The 16,630-nt window shown below is 40.0% G+C and overlaps 1 long non-coding RNA gene across 1 annotated transcript; it reads right to left on the minus strand.

Annotated features, from left to right (window-relative positions):
• Positions 1-9,694: 9,694 nt before the first annotated feature.
• LOC137848596 (uncharacterized) lies at positions 9,695-14,314 on the minus strand. The gene is made up of 4 exons (XR_011091441.1): positions 14,197-14,314; positions 11,371-11,471; positions 11,156-11,262; positions 9,695-10,140 (listed from the first exon to the last, which is right to left on the minus strand). It is a non-coding gene; the product is annotated as an uncharacterized lncRNA (long non-coding RNA).
• Positions 14,315-16,630: the final 2,316 nt, after the last annotated feature.

Consider the following 16,630-nt stretch of genomic DNA (forward strand, 5'->3'; position numbering starts at 1 on the left):
GGCTGGTGGCATCCTTCTGCCCCACTGGCCATGCAGCTGTCAGGAAAGAAATTGCATGTGTAATGAGAAAGTAGTACTCTCCCTGAGACTCCATCAGATTTATTTTCTAGAAAGAAAAGACTGGATAGGCTTCATGAGGCAATATGAAATACTAAAGAATGGGCGTCCACTTGAATGACTTAAATAAAGCAATTGATAATTATTTAAGAAAATTAAATCTCATTTAGATTTCTTTCCACTTTTCTCCCCACTCCAGACAATGAGAGAGAAGTTTTTCACCTTGTAAAAATATATACTTTTTACTGAAAAGCGTTATGAAAAGTAATACCAGATCAGCAGATAATAAACATATATTAACAATGGCTTAGCAAGCATTTTATTCATGACAGCCATAAGATGCAGAACATCATCTGAAACTGGAATGGTAGTGGAAATGTCTCATTCTAAACCAGAAGAGGGAGGTTGCAGGTTGTAATGAATGACACTGATGGAAGAAGAGGATGAAGAGCTCTAAGTTTCCATGGTAAATCATCACTTGCTTTAGACTGCAATCTATGGTCACCCAGTGATCTTTTTTTCATGTGATGTATTCATACATATTTGCCATATAAGATATAGGATATATTATTAAACATATGGAGAAATAGAAGGAAATTAAATAACTTTCTCCAAAATCCATTCAGAAAGAGATTAGCTGAAACAATAAAATCTCTTTATTTCCCTAGACATACAGGAAACACTGGGTTAAACTGGTGAGAAACTTATCTCTCGCCTTGTCATTTAGGACTTCATTTATGTAACTCCCCTAACTTAAATGGTCTTCATTTGCATGAATCAGTGAAGTTATGTAACTATGCTTAGTGAACTAAATTGTGAATTAAAACATGTAGGACTCACCTTGACATCTGTACTGGTCAGCATACAACCCTTCTGATTTGCACTTCATGAAACAAGTACGTCACATCATCTTAAGGGAGAATATAAACTAAGCTAACTTCTCCAGACCTGTCACATCCATTCATTTACCACTTTGCTGCACCTAAATTACAAACTTAAGATGTTTGAACTCTTTGCCAGTTTGTTACACTACAGATCACACAATTCATGTGGACTAAAGAAACACTGCTTTCGGTTAACCCAGTCGTTCCATGCATAGAACCATTATCAGTCCAATTACAGTGATCCTACTAATTCTGGCTCCAATTACACTCAGTTCAAACTGCATATACAAATAATTTGTTACCTTTCTTTCTCTGATGTTATGGCTTCCCTTCTCATGCCCCTCTGGGTTCTTGGGACAATGACTTCAACCAACAGGGAATCTGTAGACATTCATCAGCATCCAGAATCCCTCGTTGGAAGCACTTTGAAGTGGATGATGGGGGTATCTTCCTCCTCCCTCCTAGTCCTTTTAGAGTTGTTCTTGCTTGCTAACACACTCTTCCTGTTCTTCTGTCATTGGTCTGTAAGTTTATTCGAATTTACTACACAAACAATGTTTTACCTTCTTTAATGGATATTTGTCCTGGCTTCTCTCTGTTATTCCCAGTAAAAATTATACATCTTGCAAAGCTCAGCTCAGCTACTGAAGATCAGAGAGCTGCCTAGGACCTTATGGTCTCTAGTATCCTGTGGCAAGTATCAAGTATCCTGTGGCCCTGCTATCATCCAGTGCCTCAAATTCCACTCTTTGAACAGTTGCAGAGAGCTAAGTGAAAACTAGAAAAAATAAAAAATAAATAAAAAATAAAATAGCCCAAACATAAAAATAATAAAAATGAAGTGAGTCATCCCCATCATTTGATATCCTTTTTCCCCATGTCACTGATCCTTATTGGCTGAAATCTACTGCAATATGATAAGAAATGATAAAATGTGGCTAAACACCAAGCAGAAGGAAATGCAATCAATTCCCTGCAGTGTGTAGCAAGAGAGATTTTAGCATGACAAAGACTGACTTTGCAAGGGTTTGCTTTCCATTTCTTAGTATGCACTATCTATGTTTCCACTGAAACTGCAGAAGAGAATTAGAAGGTACTTCGGAAGTCCTCCAATTCACAAGCAACCTAAGAACTCTGCAGGTGTTCTCCTTATCAGAAACAATGCTTTGTCGTGTTGGACTGAGCCAGAAGATTTTCCCTTTCTCAACATGCCTGGAAGGGAAACTGACCCAGAGCCTCCCATTCAGTGGTGTGATTTTGGTGGCAGTACTGACACTTCTGCACTGCTGCACTCCAGATACTGCTCTGTTAATGCAAGACCAGAAAATTATTGTTGTGACCAACCACAGATCAAGACACATAAAGTGTTGGTATTGTCCTGCTAACCTTACTAAGCTGTACTGACGCAAACCTCTTTTGACTTAGCCATGTTTTTAAGAGGAACTTTCAGTATCTTATCTTTTTGACTGTTTTGCATTATTTTAACTTAATTTTATTTTACTTGATTCAATTGGCTAAAGTTATTCCTTCTGTTCTACTTTTCTTCTTTCTCTCCTTCTAAATAGGTATCAAGACATTGATACTTACAGTGAGTAATAAAGGCATGAGTGGCAGTATCACAGAATCACAGCATGGATGATGTTGGAAGGAACCTCTGGAGATCTCGGCCAACCTCCCTGCTCAGTCAAGGTCATCTACAGCACATTACCCAGGATAGTGTTAAAACAGCTTTTGAATTTCTCCTGAGAAGGGACTCTCTCTCTGCAACCTTACAGCAGAAAAACTGGCTCTAGTGCTAATATTTGAACTCTAATAAGTATAATACTGTCATGGCCTAAAAATTAACATGATATGAAAATAATTCTTGCTTTGGGCTTAGTTAGGTCCAAACCCAAACCAACTTCACTTTTCTCTATCTGTATGCTATTAACAAGATCAAATACTTCATTTTTCTTCAGTCTCGCTTTAAACTTTTCTCTTACTCAAGAAATTGAACTGCATGTCAGCATGATGTATTTAAAGTTAACAAAAGACTTTAAAGCACAGGAATACACGGTAATTCTGTCATGTACCTTAGAATATTGTTAATATTAAAGATTTTAAGTTCTTCATCTCTATGATTCATTCTCACATTAATATATAATTCCTATTTTTCATTTGATATTACTTCTCAATTTGTCTGATAGCACTAGGTCATAAAGTACTCAACTTACTGTTCATTTAGATTGCTTTAAAGGTTTAACCCCTCTGATTTTAAATTGGAAACCACTTTCATGAACTCACATGATGGAAAAAGAAAGTACATTTCCATTTAGACCTACCTACACTGGTTGATTTTTCATATTCACTGGCTTAATAATTAGGCTTTTTCACAGTGAATATGACTTCTTTGAAAGAACATCGCCTTTATAACCTCCAACTTCCTGATATTAGCAGACTGTTTTTATGATTCTTACCAAGAATTCTGTTTATGCAACTACTGACAGATAATTTCATAAATACATCAGCAACAATTCACTAACGTGTGCAAACCTAAGCATGGTTTTATTTGCCAATCCTTGGATTCTATTGTTTGAATTTATTACATTGAAAAATTTTACCTGTGACTGACTGTTTTCAGATATTAGTAAAGTAGACACTTGTAAAAATACTAATAAAGTTACATATCTTATTTTAAAAATATAACTATTAAAGTAAAAGTATTCACCAGCCATCTTGTTCCAGTTTTATGAAGTGACCTTGCAACAATCTTTTTGGTTTCAGTAATGCCTCTTACTTAAAACTATATTTATAAAAGCAATTCAGTCAATACCCAAAGAGTTAATTACTTTGCTGAATGACATGCAAAATGGCATGGAATTGCTATAAATAAAGGTGGCATATTTGGGCCCTTATTCCTTTTAAGGATAAAAAACAACAACAGCCACCAAAACTCCTGTGCCAGTTACTGAATAACTGATATTGTAAAACTCTGCCAGTCTCAGGTTTGTCGACAGAAAGCAAGAGAGGTATGGCAGTTTTGCCTGCAGAGGTCAGGAGGAAGAACACCAAGGTCTGGCTTCCAGAAAGTTCCAGCTCATCAGTGGTGACTGCTTGCTCAGGGTGGGTGCTTGGGATCACACAGGGGCAGCATACACTGCTCTGAGTGTAGGGCAGCTGCCACTTACAGGACAGAGAGTAGGCTGGGCAAGGTGCTCCCTGTTATCCTGACCCAGGTACAGAAAGTGTGTATGACCAGAAAACATAAAATGCAGTAGCCATGCAGATGAAGGGGTGATGAGAATGTCAGCCACCTCTGCCACACCTTCTTGTAATTCTCTTCTGTTGCTGACCTTCTTAATGACAATAGAGCAGACGAAGAGGACAGAAATTTTAACCCCTGTTTCAAAGGATAAAGAAAAAAGCTATCCTCTTCAAGAAAAATAAATACAGAATACAAAATAACAAACCAATATTTAAGATCAAAATGGTGTTTGAAGGCCCCCCAAAAGAGTGGAGGCTACAGAGGTTAAGGGATAAAGTACAAAGTGTGGCCTCACATGGCAGTAGGACTATGCACATATGCAGTGAGAGGATCAGTTTGTTCTTCAGATGTAAAAGCAGCTGAAATGGAGCACCTGAGAGAAACAGAAGCTCACAGAGAAGGCTTATGGAGGTGTTATATTGCTGCTGCACTCCCTGAGCTGCAAGACACATCATTAGGAAGGAGAATTATCTGCTAGGAAGGAAAAGTCTTACATCTTATATGTATCCAACCCTTTAATGGATGTCACACAATGTCTGAAGAAGTTCCTGCAGCACAGAGGGCCCTTTCAAAAGCATGGAAAAGTGGAAGTGGGAATCCATGATTGGTGACATCAGGGAAAACTGCAGGATAACTTCATGATGGGTGCAAAGCCAGCAGAACTCCTGAGACAAAAAAAAAATAATAATAAAGCAGAGGAACTACAATAGGTGGTATCAGATGACAACCCTGACATAATAAGCATCTGGGGTACTTGGAAACAGGATTGGTTGGACAATGTTACCTAGCATTTCACTTTACATGAGCAAGATTTAATACATTCAGCAATGCTGCCCATGAAAGAATTATATTAAGTGTAAAAACATCATAGAAGAGCCCACTATGTAATCATTGTGTGTGAATGTCCCCGTACTGAGTGCTAAGATCATATTGATCCTGTGACCAGGGCGATGGAAGTATTAATCTAAATTTTATCAGTTGATAAATCAAAGTGAAAGATTTCAACCACCTGTGGAAAGAAAACTTCAATACCTCCCTGAGTGGTGTGGAGAGAATTCTTGCACTCACTAAATACTGATCAGAATATCATTTTTGTCTTGTCCTTGAAAATGCCATTATAAATTTGGTCTTGAGTAGTTTGTGGGACCTAGTTCAAAACACTGCAGGAGAGTTGCTCTGTATTAACAGTAAGGCTGGCTTATTATCAGTAAGTACAGCTTATTGTAGTGGGAGAGCAGGTCAAATAGATCCAGAATGCTGGTGTTCTTTTTTTGAAAAGCAAGCTACCTAAAAATGAGGCAATGAGTAAAAACAAAGCAAAAAAAATCCAAAAGAACCCATTTGGATGTAGTCTAAAGGTTAAAGAGAACCCAACAATCCTCCACGAAACTAAACAAAAAAAAAATAAGCCATATCTTTATATGAGCTCATATTTTGTGCTTCATTTCAAAACTAAGCAAACAAGAAAAACACAACAGTAAAAAGCATGAAGTTCTTGGACTGATCAGGTATCACCTTCCTAAATCTGGCATTTAAAAACATAGTTTCATCAACGTCAATAAAAAAATCCACAAAAGTATGCTTGGTCAAAAGGAAACAGGAAATAAATACGCTAAAAATACATTTACAGATCACCTGGAATTAAAGACACGTGTAAGCTTCCCCAGTCTTTGTAGCAGACACATCAGAATAGGATGTTTGGGAAGTGTTAGATCAGGAAGATGTCAGTGAGCCAAGAGTAAGTCACCAAGACAGATGGCATCACCAAAGAGTCGCAAAGGGCTCCACACACAAAACAGCAGAACTGCCGGTCAAGGTGTCCAGCCAGGCACTACTGATGACCCCTGCAACAGAGTGGAGGGGTGCCAATATACGCCACACCTATTCAGAGGGCTCTGCAGCGGATCCTGGGAACCAGTGACTCGGTGAGTCTCTGGGGCAGAGTCTCTGTTAAAAAATAAAAAATAATATATATATATATATATATATATATATATATATATATATATATATATATAATTAAACATGGAGGTAAATATTTTTTTTCTGGGAAACAGCCAGGATGGATTCTTTCTGGGAAACAACTAGGATGGCTTCTCTAAAAGGAAGTCCTCTCACACCTGCTGATTATGTGAAATCTTGTCAATAAGACTAGATTGGGCTTGTATGTGGGCTTGTATGTGTGGAAGGCATAATACAGCTGGATTCTCATGATTTCATGTTAGAAGTTGTTAAGAAGTAAAGCTACTACAATATTTGAGAAAACACTTTTCTGTAGACTGACATCTGGCTGAAGGGTCAAAAGTAAAGTGCAATGTTTAGTGTTCATTCCTCATGCTGAAGAAGAGTCATCAGAGATGTCCCTGGGATCAGTGAAGTGTGTGGTTTAATTCATTGAAAAAAGCCTGCAATTATGACAACAAATTCCAGAAGAACATTACGAAACTAACCAGACAGGTGTTAGGTGAAATTCAACACAGATAAATTTTACATGTTTTGGAAAAAATAATCATAGTGATGTCTACGGTGTGCTGAAACTTGTTTTAATACCTTTGGGATGATTTCAGAGCTCTTTCTACAAAGGAAGAGCTCAACAAAACCTTTCGGTTTACACAGGTTCTAGAAGGGGAAGATGTACGAGAAGTTCCTAAGGTCCCTTGGTTTGTTCAGCCCAGAGCAGAGCAGGCCAAGGGGAGGCCTCATGGTGGCCTGCAGCTCCCTCAGGAAGGGAGCGGAGGGGCAGGCGCTGAGCTCTGCTCTCTGGGGACAGTGACAGGACCCAAGGGGACGGCATGGAGCTGGGACAGGGGAAGGTCAGGCTGGGGGTTAGGGAAAGGGTCTGCACCCAGAGGTGGTCAGGCACTGGGAGAGGTTCCCCAGGGAAGTGATTCATAGCAACAGGACTGCTGAAGTTCAGGAAGTGTTTGGACAATGCTCTCATACATGTGGTTTGAATTTTGCTGATAATGTGTGGAGCCAGGAGCTGGACTTGATGATCTTTGTGGGTCCATTCCAACTCAGGATAGGATATTCTATGATTCTACGCTTCTATGAAAAAATAAATAAATAAATAAATAAATAAATAAATAAATAAATAAATAAATAAATAAATAAATAAATTGGTTTCACAAAGTGCTCCTTGGCAATAAAGAGCACACAATTAGGTAAAATCTTGTCATGGCTACATCTTCAGACCTGTATTTGGCATGATGAAGATGAGCAGCTGACTTAGCTGCTCATCTGCTTAGCTGATAAAGATGAACAGCTGCTATCTGGAACTCTTCATTTTGGAGAGAATACTGAAGCAGAAGATGTTATCCAAGGCTCATAAATCATGCACAGAGCACATGGACAAGCTAAATGCTGAACTGGTCATGGCATACTGGTCAACTGGCAGAACTAAGGAAGGTTTCAGGGTTCAGGTCTCTCTTTTTCCTTTCTGGATATGTAAAACGGGGGACCCATCTGCCATTGTTCATAGCTGTGATCATTCATGTGAAGGAGAGGTTGTTCCTCAATCATTGTGTTCTGGAACAAGGAAGATTCCTTGGTACTATAATTTATAAGCTTTACAATTTCAAGAAAGCAAGCTTTAATTGGGAAATTTTTGTTCAAAATCTAAAGGCCATATTTTCAGCCCAACTCTGAGTACAATTTCCTATAACCAGTAGTCAAAGCAGCACTCTGCACTTAAAGCAGCTGACAGACATTTGTCACAGGTCATGTGATTAAAGTTTTTGTTTGTTTTTCCCTGCAGGTGTGTATCCTTTCATCCCTGAAGCATAGAAATCTTTAACAAAGTCAAAGTAAACCTCTCAGATAACATGGTCTATTTAGGATTGTATCAATGTAATTGAGAAGATGTCTTTATTTCCAAGGCCTTTGTTATTCACTAGATTAGTTTAGATTAGATTAGGCACTGGTTTAACTGTTACACTTTAGGGAAGATGATGAAGGATTAGGGAGTAAGTAAATAAGTTTTATTTGTCTGGCAGTTTTGGTAGAGAATAGCAAACATAGTAATCTTGTTTAGAAAAATAAAAAGTACATAACCCAGTTGAAGAAAAATATTGCCTCACAGATATTCTGATAAATGCTGGTGGAAACATGATTTATAGGATTGGGGTGATGCCCATTCTTCCAAAGGACCCTGAGTGAAAGGTTCACCCTGTATATCGGAACACTGCTTCAGATGCTGCAGCACTATCTCTTTCAGCAGCTGACAGTCTAGCCCTGAAACTCTCCCCCCCATTATGGTTAATGTAGCAAACAGGCAACTCAGCACCACACAGCCATTCATTCACCCCACCACCCCAGTGGTCTGGGGGAAAGAATAAAATAAAAATAAATAAAATAAAATAAAATAAAATAAAATAAAATAAAATAAAATAAAATAAAATAAAATAAAATAAAATAAAATAAAATAAAATAAAATAAAATAAAATAAAAGTTAATGGGTTGAGATAAAGACAGTTTAATAAGAAAGAAAAGGAAAATAAATAATACCAATTATAACAATATGATGATGATAATAATAGAATGTACAAAACAAGCGATGCACACTGCAATTACTCACCATCCATTGACTGATGCCCTGAGCAGCAGTTCCCCCAAACCAACCAGCCACCCCATATTAATTGTTCACCATGACACCATATGGCATGGGACATCCCTTGTCCAATGGGGTCACCTGTTCTGGTTCTGTCCCCTCACAGCTCCTTGCGCACCCATAGTCTCCTTGCTGGCAGGGCAGTGTGAGAAGCTAAAAAGTCCTTGACTTAGTATAAGCACTGACCTGCAACAATCAAAACATCAGCGTGTTATCAACATTATTCTCATTCTAAGTCCAAAACACAGCACCATACCAGGTACTAGGAGGAAAATTAACTCTATCCTAGCTGAAACCAGGACACCCCAAACAAAGACTCTGTCAATTTTAATCAGAATGTGTAAATATCTTGGACTACCAGAAAACAGTCACTTCAGCAAATTAAAGAATTCTCTCAAAATACAACGGCTCAGCTCTGCACAGGTAGCTTGGAATTTAAATGATTTTTACCTCCAGCTTGCTGGTGCTTTCAAGAAATTGTTGTCATGGTCTGTTGCTCAGATCCTCCTTGTCTCAGTCCTTCTCTTTAATGGTACAGGCACATGTGATCAGACCGAAAGGCTCTGCCCATGGGTGATGGCAGATGCAGTGGGAGGAAGAAGAGTGGGGAAATGGCAGTCATCAACTTGCAGATAGGGCCCTCATATTTAGCACCCTTCTGTGGATTTCTCTTTCTTGAATTGGTCCAGTGATTTCTGAATTCACTATGGAGCATTAGTTTCCAATGATGCTTCAAAATGCTATTGCATTTTAAACAACAGGACAGAGAGTACACACTGCCATGATAGATTGCTAATGAACAGAAAATAGCAGGCATATGATACTCCACTCTAGCTAGGAGAACAGGATATTTTACCCTCAGTAAATTCTTTAACTGCTGTGCCAAAATGACTCAAAATATTAGATGCAGAGTTTTGTGCCATCTGATCATTTCATCTTCTTAACTATAAACAAGTGCAGAGATAAAGAAATTTATAAACTGCAAAACCATTCCATAAACATTACAAGCCTTTTGAGAATCAGCTACATGTGTCACATGTTGGTGCAATATTTCAAATAAATGCTTTACAAATGGAAAAAAAGGACAAGCCAGTCATTTTAGTAATATACATAAAAATAACACATATTAAAAAATCAAATGTTCTTGCATAATAAAATTATATCTAGGATCTTCAATCACAGGAGTTCTAATTAAAACTCTGTAGTTTTCCTGCATTGCAGTCTATCACATTCAGGGGTTTTATGCATATTAATATCCTGGGGCTATCAATTAAAAAAAAAAAATTACCTCGTGAACTTAAATGCATTATTTTTTCCTTTAAGACACCTCTCACAGCTTCTCTTCTCTGTAACAGAAACAGATTTTCCTGTAATTTTTCTTTCTGTAAGTTGCATTCAAACATAGTAGTATAATCAGGTCAGTCTGTTGCAAATATATCACAGTCCATATCTTTTTACTGTATAGTTTAATCATTTTGAAAATTGTTTTCCATTCATTCAACACCAGTGCTTGAACCTAACTTTTTTCTGTAACTCCAACTGTTGATAACAAATAAAATTAAGAGTTTAAAGTATGAATGAATTTTTGACTTGAAAAGGGATGTTTTACAGCTCATTATAGCCTGGAGATAAAAGAGAAAAGTGAGAACAGGAATACAGAAATAAACAGCAGTGAAAAAAAATGTGATTCTTGTCTCAATCTACATCCATGAAGTACATTCTCGAGAGGAAGAAAAATATAACAAACTAAAGAATTAGCAAACTGGCCATAAATTTAGCTTAATAATTTGGAAACGGTTGCTGAGTGGTGTAGGCTGCTAGAACAGCCTTCTGGGAAACATAAAATAATAGCTAACATGAAGATACCTTTAAGGTGTATACTCTATAAGTGCTGGCTGGGCTGACGTACAAAGAACTTGATGATGTATCTGGGCTCATAACTAAGTGCAGGAAAGCATTTTGTCTGTCTGTTGCTTTATTTACTGCAGGTACAAAAGCTACTTCCTGGCCAGACAAGGTGCTAGCCTGAGTGCTTGAGGTGCTCCCAGTTTAGGCTCCAGGCTCTCTGAGAGGCTTGACCCCCAGAGGCAGGCACCTGGGTACTACCTGTGGTGTGGGCAGAGTTACCTGCTGGCCCATACCAGGGGCTCTGTCAAATTGCCATCAGCTGCCTCACACCTCCAAGGGGAGTTGGCATGCTTTTCAGAAATTCCATTCTCTCCTTCACATTTCAGAAAGCAACCTGGCTACATTCAGAAATAGCAGTTTTGGTGCTGAGGAAATTTCAATTCCAACACAATTCAGGCTCCAGTTTATAGCTTACAGAGTTTGGACAATACAGACCAAGCCAGCAGCACCTACCTCTCCTAGTGAGGCTTCCAGAGGAAATCTTTTGGGCTGCAGAAGACTTGAGGAAGCTCACTCCCCGTGTTGGCTGCTTTGCACTCACTGTCAATCATCTTCTGCTTCTGGAAACATAAAATTTGAAAGAAAGCACTTGTCTCTACTGTAAAGGTGTTTCAACATCAAGAATTTTTAATGCTGTGTAATGAGACAGACTGGAGAACTTTGCTTACCTTTATGTGCAAAAGAAAAATCAAAAGCAGAGCTCTAGGCATTAGCTGTTGATGAAAACTTCCTCATAGTTCAGTAGAGGTACTTCTTATTTTCTTTGCACCTGAAAAAAATGAGCTTAGATGTGAAGTAATGGACTTCTTCCAATAAACAGACTTCTGAATTCTTGAAGTTAACTGTCTTAAACTGAAGAATCAAATTTTGGGGTTTGCTTTGTTTTGTTTTGTTTTGTTTTGTTTTGGGGGGGGGGGGGGGGGGGAGGGGGGGAGGGAAGACTTCTTTCTATTCATTAATTAATTATCACTTTGGTGTGGAAGCAGAAAGGGAAAATAGCATTACCTAATCCTGACAGCAGGAAGAGAAAGAATTTAGGTTGAACATTGGCAAATATATCGTAAGATGTGCTTACAATACAGTGACCCATTTAGATGCTTCGTTTCACAACAGGCTTAACTACTTCCTTTGCTTATGCTAGTGTTTGCATTCTCAGACAATAATGACAGCAGAACGTGGTTTTTTGTGTGTGCATGTGTGGTTTTTTGTTTTGTGGTTTTTGTTGTTGTTTTTTTTTTCATTAAGGTCAGTTAAAAACTTCACAAATAACCCTGCAGAGTGCTTTCAGCATTTAGGAAAATCTATCGAGCAAAGGTATTGTATTATATCTGTTAGCCTAAGTGACTTGAAAGCTGGCTTAGCTCCGGAAGCCCTGACCCCTCTCTCAGCAGCATCAGTGTGCACCATTTCATCAGCCTCAAGTGCTTGTTATCTACAGCCATGTTCAAAATGCCTGTTAGAATACAGCAAAAACATTGCTGGTTTTCTCTTCAGATGATGGGGACTGTGAAGGACCATTATCAGGAAAGGATGAGATTCACCTAAAGAGACATTTTTAACACACAGTGCACGTTGACAAGTGTGACTTCTCTAACAAGTAAAAAAGAGGTGACTAATGGAATATGTATCTCTTCATAGGTGATAAAGACTGCAAATAACAATTCATATTTAGAGTCATAATGGAGAATACACAGGTAGCAGCTACCAGCATGGTGTGTAGGCAGAACAAAGTTCTTCAGTTTCTCCAAGTAAAATGCCTAGTTAGAGCAAGTACATTCCTTCTGTGTTTAATGGTCCTCATACATCATTTGAGAAAGGACTGGATTATTTAGAGCTGCAAAATATCTACATTTTATTTGTCTAGAATTATGTGCACTTATATATAGAAATTATCACATTTTTAAGAAATGCATTTAAGTGGTTATAGAAAAAAATAACTCATGAAAGGATCACTGGTTTACTGCAATGAAACAAGGAAAACGAACAAACAAACAAACAAAAAAAACATGTGGCGCTTCACCATCAAGGTGCCTGCCAAGATCCTTTTTGATTTCCTTCCCTCAGCAGGACAGGGGGGGAAATATGAAAAAAAAAAAAAACTCACGGGTTGAGATAAGGACAGAAAGATTGCTCATTTATTACCATCACGGGCAAAACAGATTAAGAGTAGGGAATGTTAACAAGATTTATTGCCAATGAGTAAGAGTAGGATAGCTAGAACTAAAAGCAAACTAGAAACATCTCCCCTGCACCCCCTTCTTTACAGACTCAACTTCAATTTCAATTCTCTACTTCCCCCTCCCCACCCGCGAGCAGTGCAGGGGAACGGGGACTGGGGGCTGCGGTCAGGGTCAGTCCCTGACACTTTGTCTCCACAGCTCCTTCATGGTCCCTCTCTGCCCCTGATCCCCATGGGGTCTCTTCCACGGATGCCGTCCTTCTCGAACTGAGCCTGCAGGGACTGCCCACAGGCAGCAGCTCTTCAGGAACTGCTCCCACAAGGCTCCATATGATGGGGTCCATCCCCCAGGAGCAAACTGCTCCAGCATGGGTCCCCCACGGGTGGGCGGCAGCTCCCCCCTGACTCCCTGCTCCTGCATGGGCTCCTCTCCATGGGCTGTGTTATAAGTTGCCCCCTTAATTAATTTTCAGAGAGCATTGCATTAATAATAGAAAGGAATTTATTGAGTTAGCAACAGCAAGCAAAACAGCGCTGGGCGGCCGGGGAGTCTCGGCTCTGCCAACGGCGCGCACCTCACCCCCGCCAGGGTCCCTTTTTAGATCTTGGTAATTCCGGGATTACGCAGCACATCCTGGTATATTCTGCGACTGCGCGCACTGTTGCTAGAGGGTCGTCTCTGTCCCTCTGGTGGTCGTGAAGATGAAGGCCGCAGTCTTCCTCGGCGTTGTGGTTCAACTTCTTTTTTTATTTGGTCATGTTGGCCCAGCGTGAGACAGGAAGGCAGGATGTTGATACACTAGGTTAGCAACATATCAAGAGATGATTACATGAGCTTTGCAGCAGGGTCTTTGAACAAAAGAGGCAACTGAGATGCAGAAGGAGAGAAGGGGAGGGGGTTCTCTTTTTTGTTACATTAAGAAAAAGAATTTTCATAGTGTCTAGCCAAGTACTATACAGCTCCTTACTTCAGCAGGAAGCTTTTGCAACTCCTGCTCCTCAAACAGAACTCCTTGTTTTTATAATACAAAAGACAATGAACAAACATTTATTGTGTATTACAGGCTGCAGCTCCGGCCCGGGGCCTGCTCCTGCGGGGGCTCTCCATGGGCCGCAGCCTCCTCCAGGCCACATCCACCTGCTCCACCGGGGGCTCCTCCACCCATGGGGGGGCTGCAGCATGGAGATCTGCTCCATGTGGGACCCATGGGCTGCAGGGGGACAGCCTGCTCCACCAGGGGCCTCTCCCTGCACAGCCCACAGGGGACCTGCTGCTGCCTGCCTGCAGCACCTCCTGCCCTCCTGCTGCACTCACCTGGGGGCTGCAGGGCTGCTTCTCACTTCTCACTCTCCCAGCTGTTGTTTTGCAGCAGTTTTTTTGTTTTGTTTTGTTTTCCCTTTCTTAGATCTGTTCTCACAGAGGTGCAAACAACATTGTTTATCAGCTCAGCTCTGGGCAGCAGCAGTTCCCTTTGGAACCAGCTGAAACTGGCCCTTACCTAACATGGGGCAGCTGCTGGATTCCTCTCACAGCGGTTCATTTTGAGCTTCCTCTTGTTATGTATTCTGGGGACATTCAAGGTGATTACAAGCATACATCAGACCCACAAAGAAGTCTTCACGACTGAAACTTTTGAAAAGATAAATAGGTCATCTTCTTTTTTATTTTCCTCTAATCCTGAAAATACTGTGATTGTTTGATTATTAAGGAGTCAAAATGTTTGTAAAGATGTCCTTCAAGCACCTTTGCTGCTAAATTCAAAGCTTCTGGAGTAAAAGATATAACATATAAAAATGGCACAGTCACAGATGTTAGAATTGGTTACCGTATGATAAGCTTCTCTGCTATGCATGTGTAACAAATTTGGAAATAAGTCTTCTGGCAGTTTTTAAATAATTAATAATAATAATAATAATAATAATAATAATAATAATAATAATAATAATAATAATAATAATAATAATAATAATAATAATAATGAGGTACCCTGGGTACCATGACGTGCTAACAATGGCTTCTGCCTGGGACAGGAAATACCACTACTCAGAGGTGGAGAAAAGAGCAGTATTCTTCCTTAGCTTCCTTTTTAATGAGGACTTCCTTCAGGACTATATTATCATCAGGACACTTGAGGGAGTGCTGCTCTTTGTAGATGTTTCCAGTGGGCTGAGCACAACAGAGCCCCCATGGACGCAAGCCACTGGGGCACATCAGGCCCCTGGTGCTAGCTGCTGAGTAGGTCAAGTGTCTGTCTTATCCAGCCTGGTTTGTGTGAGGTGTGTGTATTCGCTAGCAAACTTTAAGCTGGACTACCTGTCATGTAGCAGGGTCCATGTGCAGTATGAGGGACCATGCTCACTCCTTGCTCTTTATGTCATTTAATAACCTTCACTAGCTGTATCAACCTCAATAAACCCAAGAGGGAAGCAGTTCAAATAGTTTGTTTCTCAGGGTATCAAAGTAATGCAAGCAGATGCAGTCATTGTTTCAGAGTTTTCAATGCACAAAGACTTGGTCTCTCCTCCTGAATTCCATTAATGCTTTCCACAAAAGCTTATTCCTCTGAATCCACCATAGTATGTATAAAGTGACAGAAGTCCTGCCATGTTCCCTGTGATTGTAAAGGTCTGAAGATGGAGAAAAATGTTTTTAGCACAAGGTACTTCTGCCAAGCTCTTCATAGCTCTGAGTTACAGGCATCATTGTCAAAAGACAAGGTTTTGCCAGGTGGGTACAGAAGATTGCTCTGTCTATAGAAATCTTTAAAAAAAAAACATCATTCATCTCCAGTGAAGCTTTCCAGTTTTCTCTTCTTCAGAGCACAGCTATCTGCATTCAAAACCATTTTGTAGGGATAATCAGAGGTGCATGTTTGCTCAGACAACTCATTCAGTGGGGATTTGAAAATGCAAAGTAATGCAGCATGCTTGATGTTCTTTGGCAAGCTCAGATAAACATGCTTCACTGAAGATATTTCTCATTTGAGCGTGGTCGTCACTGAGGAATTGTCCCGTGGCTTTCTTGTTAAAACTTTTATTCATCCTAGCAAAGAGAGGCAATTTTGGCCAAACACCAAGGATCGTGATCAGCAATACCAAATCTGGTTGGATGCCAGTAACTAGCAATGTAGGCCTGTGGTCAATAGTGGGTCCAGTCCTGTATATCATCTTCATTAATGATCTGAAAGATGGGGCAGTGTACCCTTCAGCAGAGACTGCTGAACTAGGAGGAAGAGACTGATACATCAGAAGGTCATACTGCCACCCAAAGGGACCCGGACAGGCTGAAGAAATGGGCTTACCAGAAGCTCGTGAAGTTCAACATGAAGAACTGTGAAGTCCTGCTCATGGGAGGAATAACCACAAGTGCATGCTGAAGGCTGGCAAGCTGGAAGGCAGTTTGGCGGAAAAGAACCTCGGTGTTTTGGTGGACACCAAATGAAAATGAGCCATCAATGTGTCCATGCCACAAATAAGGCTATCAGTATCTTGGGCTGCATTAGAGGGAGTGCTGCCAGCGGGTGAATGGAGGTGATCTGTCCCCTCAATTTAGCAGTGGTGATGCCCAGCACAGTGTACCATGTCCAGTGATGGGCTCCCCAGTACGAGAGAGACATGCCGGTATTGAGGCTGCAGGGGGCTTGCTTAAGCAGGAGGTTTTACCAGGTGACCTCCAGAAGTCCTTCCCAACCTCAACCGTGCTGTGGTTCTTTGATTAGGTCCATACTTACATAGAGAAAATAATTTTT

This window comes from Anas acuta, chromosome Z, assembly GCF_963932015.1.
Source record: "Anas acuta chromosome Z, bAnaAcu1.1, whole genome shotgun sequence".
Taxonomy (NCBI): domain Eukaryota; kingdom Metazoa; phylum Chordata; class Aves; order Anseriformes; family Anatidae; genus Anas; species Anas acuta.